Source organism: Notechis scutatus, chromosome 6 (genome assembly GCF_049901735.1).
Source record: "Notechis scutatus isolate UNSWTSFEM ecotype Mainland chromosome 6, rNotScu1.2, whole genome shotgun sequence".
NCBI lineage: Eukaryota > Metazoa > Chordata > Lepidosauria > Squamata > Elapidae > Notechis > Notechis scutatus.
The window spans coordinates 6,323,355-6,329,583 of record NC_142014.1 but is presented as its reverse complement, the minus strand read 5'-3'; positions in this window follow the sequence as shown (position 1 = coordinate 6,329,583).

The window sequence follows — 6,229 nt, the reverse complement described above, 5'->3', positions numbered from 1 at the left end:
GATTTTTTCAAGCCATCCTAATCTTCAGCTTCAAAAAAACAAAAAAATCAAGGACAGATCAATGGTGGCAACGAAGCATAGTTACATTGCAGGTAGAAAAGTTGCTATTAAAAATAAAACGGTAGGAGGAGAGGTAGAGAAGGAAAAATAAGTCATAGGGGAAAAAAAGGACCAGAGAAAGGAAAAGGAGAGGAAGATTGGAGAAATTGAGAGAGAAGCCCAGCTGCACCTGAGAGGCCTACCCAAGAGACCAGAAGCCCATTGAAGTCAGGTGAGCAGAGAGGCAAACCAATTGCAGGCAGCAAAGCCAACCAGTGGAGAATAAAGAGGCGAGCTGGTGAGTGAGTGGGGCCAGGTGCGGAGCAGTTAGGAAAATAAGCTGTGGGGTGGAGAGGCCATCAGACTGAGGGCAGTGCAAGACCAGCAGAGAACAAAGAGGCGAACAGGTGAGAGAGCAAAACAGGGAGGAGTAGAGGATGGGAGAGGCACCCCTTGCTATGGACTACTGACCCGGTGAGAGAACAGAGCAGGAGGAAGTGAAGAGAAGCAAGCTCGCTGGGGACCATCCAGGCAGTCCTGTTTGCTGGTGGGAAGACAAGTAAATGGGCCGCGTGGCTCCAGACCGGCAGAAAAGAAGGGAGGAGAGGGAGCCAGCAGCAGCACAGGGCAATGCAAGTGAGCGAGAGCCTGAGAGCAGCGCCAAGAGCAATGGGGAAAATGACGATGGAGCTGAGTGGAGCGGAAAGCTGCATAGCAGGCCGAGAGAACTGACCAGAGCAGGAACGAGGCTGAAAATGAGGCCGGAGCAGTGAACGACAGAAAGCAACAAATTAAGCCTGAGGTTACAATAGGCAGGGAGGGAAGACCCCAGTAGAGAATAAAAATAAATACAGGACAGAAAATAAAAGCTAAATAAATAGGCAAATAATAAAGACAAGTAGAAAATTAGAAATCAAGGAAGAATAGGATTAATAAAGATCAATCAAGGCAAATCTTAATAAGATGGGGGGAACTGGAGCTCAAAAACTTTTAAAAAATATAGAGAAGAAAGGGGAACATAAAATTAACATAATAGTAATAAGCACAAAAAGGCAGAAAAAAAGATAGGGAAAAAAAAACAAGATACAAAGCTTTACCCTTAAAAGAACCAGCAAAAAGGAACAAACTCATGGAACAGTTGGCTGATACTATTGTGGTATGCAATGCATGTTCCATGTTTGTGCTTCTGCCCAAATTATACATGTATTAAATGTAAGCCATATGAACTACTAGGGGGAAAAGTAAGGGATCTAGAGGCAGCTCTAGCCAAACTCCAACCTACCCAAGGAATCTATGCCCAAATTGAACCAAGTAATAAATAACTCCCAGAGGATTTGACCGTGCTGATAAACCCTTGGAGGAAGACAAATTGAGGTATGTCACACATAGAAGGAATAATCAAAGAAAGAAGCAGCACACATCTAAAACTTGCTGCCCAACCTACCTTATCAGAAACAGTCCCATTAAAACTGAGCAACCGATTTTTCCCCCAGTTGAAAATACTCAGACCCACAACTTCCCCTCAAAGAAAACGTGCAAACACTGAGAAAAGAGACATCATCAAATATCCCTTAAAAAGTCACATCAACAAACTCACCTGCGATAAACAGAAAAGCACCCCATACTCCACCCGTTAAAAGGGAAGGCAAGTGTTGGTGATAGGAGATTCTATTCTCAAAGGAACAGAACCAGCCATCTGCAGACCAGACATACAATCTAGACAGATATGTTGTCTCTCTGTAGCAAAAATCAAGGATGTAGCTGAGAATATTACCAAAATAATTAGGCCCACAGATTACTACCCTTTTCTACTACTACATGTGGGGACGAATGACACAAGAAAGGACTTGAAAACAATATTGAGTGATTACGAGCAGCTAGGCAAGAAAGTTAAGGAGTTTGGTGCACAAGTAATGTTTTCATCTGTACTGCCAACGAAAAGTCAACATCCGGTAAGAGAACAAAGGATTCTAGAAATGAACCCTTGGTTAAAGCAGTGGTGTCAAACTCAAGGCCTGGGAGCTGGATTTGGCCCATGGGGTGCTTAGATCTGGCCCGCAGGGCTGCCTTGGAAACAGTATATAATCAGCTCGTGGTGGCTCTGACAGGAAAAACAGCTCATGGGGACCGTGGGAAGCCCTCTAGAGCTTTATTTTCACTGGCAGAGGGTTGCAGGAAGCATCGCAGCTGAAAACAGAGCACAGGAGCCTGTTTTCGCTGGCAGAGCACTCGGGCCACCAAAGACACAGCCGACACAAGTGATGTTGAACTGGCCACGCCATGCCACCACCCCCTGCCCCCCAGAGGGCAAACAGAACCCTGATGTGGCCCTCAATGAAATTGAGTTTGACACCCCTAGGCTAAAGGGTTGGTGTCACCCAAAAAACTTTGGATTTCTGGACCATGGTCTGTACTATCTCCATGATGGGCTTTTGGCAAGGGATGGGCTGCACCTCACAAAGACTGGGAAGAACGTTTTTGGAAAATGACTGGCTCAACTTATCAGGAGGACTTTAAACTAAAATTGAGGGGGGAGGTTGACTAATCTTTAGGGTCTCCAGGAGCTAATTCCAAGCAAAAACCCCTAGAAAACAAGTCAAATAATGAGGTAAGGAAAGATGGGAAGGAAGACAAATTCAAACACCAAATAGAAGACATAGAAAGCATACCCAGAGTTAGACATAAAGACCTCAAGTGCCTATATACAAATGCACAAGGTTTGGGGAACAAACAAATTTGAACGATTAATACATGTAGCTGGAATTACAGAAACTTGGTGGGACGAAACCCATGACTGAAACAAACTGATGAAAGGATACAAACTGTTAAAAAAAAACCCAGACCCCATAAAAGAGGAGATGGACTTGCACTGTATGTATTATAAAGGACTATTAGATTGCTACATAAATGCACAAAACCAAAGTTGAAAACCTTCTAGAATGCATATGGTTCAATCTAAAAGAATAAAAGAATGACAATGCCATGAGTGTATACTACAAGCCACCCAACCAAGCAGAAAAAAATAGATGTACTTGTTGCCAACCTACTAACAAATATATGGATTTGTTAAGTCTTAGATCTTAAAAGAGCTGATTTTAATAAACTCAGAGAACTTGGAAAAGATTCCTTGAATGAAAATCCTAAAGGGGAAAATAACTCAAGAATCTTGGGAAACTCTGAAAAATATGATCATAAAAGCCCAGTCCAGTACAATACCACTGAAAAAGAAAAGCAAGAAATCCAAGAAGAAACCAGCATGGTTGCATAAAGATCTCTTTAACAAATTGAAAGACCAAAAGGAGAAGTACAAAAAATGGAAGGAAGAACACATGGGTAAGGCAGAATATCAGCAGACAGCCAGAATCTGGAAACACAAAGTCAGGAAAGCAAAGCTAAGAATGAACATAGACTTGCAACAAAAGTCAAAGACAATTTTTAAAAGTTTCTTCCAACACATAAATAACAAGAAAAAAAAATCAAGGAAACAGTTGGTCCACTAAAGAGAGAAGATGACAAGGAAGTAACAGGCAACAGAGAGAAAGCAGAGTTCCTTAACTCATTCTTTGCATTGGTCTTCATGCAAAAAGAAACTATAGTCCAACCTACCAAAAACATAACTGTAAAAGACAGACTAGAAATAAAAGTTAAAATAAGCAAAAAAAAAAAAAAAATAGTAAGAGAACACCTATCTGATCTTGATGAATAGAAATCACTGGGACCTGGTGGATTATATTCTAGAGTTCTAAAAAGCTGGCAAAAGTCATCTCAGAACCACTGTACCACATCTGTCAAAAAATTCTGGAGCACCCAGAGGACTGGAAAAGAGTTGATGTGGTTCCCATCTTCAAAAAAAGGAGGGGGAAAACAGATGCAAGAAACTACAGACCAATCAGCCTAACATCAATACCCAGGAAGATCCTGGAAAAGATCATAAAAAAACAGAACTGCCAACATCTAGAAATGAGTAAAATAATAACTAGAAGTCAAGGATGGGTTTGTTAAAAACAGATAATGCCAAACCAATCTTATTTCATTCTTCAACATAGTGACTAAATTAGTAGACCAGAGAAATACTGTGGACATAATACTTAGACTTCAGCAAGGCATTCAACAAAGTGGACCACAACCTACCTCTTGGTAAGCTAGAAAAAAGTGGGATAGATAATATCACCATCAGATGGATTTGTAACTGGCTGACAAACCGTACTCAACAAGTAGGCCTTAACGGTACTACATCTACATGGAGTGGGGTACCATAAGGTTCCATCTTAGGCCCAGTGCTCTTCAATATCTTCATAAATGACTTAGATGAGGTAATAGAAGGAGAACTTAACAAATTTGCAGATAATACTAAGCTGGTCGCCTGCCTCATTTTTGGTAAGTTGCTTTTTTATTTATGTATTTATTTACTTTTTTACTATCTGTTTTTGTTTTTATTAATCATACAAACAAAACAGATACTAAAGAAATAAATAAATACATAAATAAAAATTATTTTATGATTCATCTTGATATTTCTTTCTCCTTTGCTTAAGGAATCTTTTTTATAGACTGTCATTTTCAAATCCACTTTCAGTTCCAACTCAGTCTTGTCTGGTGAAACTTGTTCCTCTTCCATAACATCTTTTAAACACTAATTAGCTATAGTGTCAGGGACTCTTAAAAGTAATTGAAGTGTGTGTGTTTGTGTGTGTACGTATGGATATCAAAACACCAAAAACAGGCCAAGTACCTCTGTGGAGGTCAGTTGTAAATTAGAATTGCTAAGCAACTGGCCACTAAGTGGGGACCTGGTCATTAAGCGAGGACCACTTAAATTTGGGTTGCCGGCCACATGGCCATGCCCACCCCAGTCACATGACCACCTAGCCACACCCACAAATTAGGCCACGCCCACAGAACCAGTTGTTAAGAAATTTGAATCCCACCCCTGGAGGTGATCAATAACATTTATAAAATATTACCTATATTACTATCAGTAATGCATCTGAATTCTTACAGTACTTAGTCATAATCAAACTACAATTCTATTAACTAGGAGGTCAGCAAGTCTAATTAAGTTCAGCTTACCTATATTTATTTTATTTATTTGATTTGCCAATTGTTTACAAGATAATAAGTATAAGTGTATACATAGTTGTGAATACATGAAATGGGTACATATAAGAAAAATAAAAGTTATATTAACTGTAGGAGTTGGAAGCTTGGTGACAGCATAACTTTGAAGAGGCAAACCAAGAAAACTTTATTATGTATGTTTTTAAAAACACTAGTCTTTTTCCAACTGCTAATTTAAAGTCACCTGGATTGAAAAATCTTTAGTTGCTCAACTCTTTCAGATAATTCATCTTCTAAAGCTTCCATAGCAGATTTAGTGTACAGTACTATGTTCATTGGTGAGTGAATAGTGTTGAATATAAGAATGTGTGTGTGTGTTTGTGCTCGCTCACATTTTCAGCAAACTGGTTAACGTAAATGCTGCCCACCTCTGGCCTGATGCCTTGCTAGGTTTCTGTCATCAAATGGGAAGGGAGGGGGTAGGCATTTTGGGCAATCCACAGCTATGTGTCAAATGGTGGAAAACGGGTGGTGGTGGGGAACGGGAGGGGGAAATGACAACGGAAGAAGACCAGATCACCAAACCGGCAGGATCTTCAAGGCCATTTGCCCTGAGAATGGAACGTTACTAGTTTCACACCTCAGTTTCTCAAAACATCTTACTGGCATCACGTTGGCTGGCCAGCGGACTGATTATGAGGGAAAGGATTGGGAATTGGAAAGAATAGCTGTGTATTTTGCGAGGGAACACCAGATTTTGCCTGACTTTGCTGCAACCAGTTTCTTTCAGCGAAAGTTCCTTTGCTTCAACTAAATGGAGCCGTGAGTCCTACTTTCCTGAAACTGCAAACTGACTACAAAGATGGGCTAAAATCATATATTTTATATCCCAGCTTTATTTTTATGATTAAGGCAGTGAGCATATCCAACGCATACATCTTCCTCCTGTTTTTCCCATTACACCCATGCGAGATAAGTAGGACTGAGAGTAAGTGACTGGCTCAAGGTCACCAGCTGGCTTTTATGGACAAGGCAAGACACTTCAACTTATTGATTCTTGCTTTCTAACCCAGTGCCTAAACCATCAGATCAAACTGGCTCTTTATTTATTGCCTACTTTTGAAATATGAGT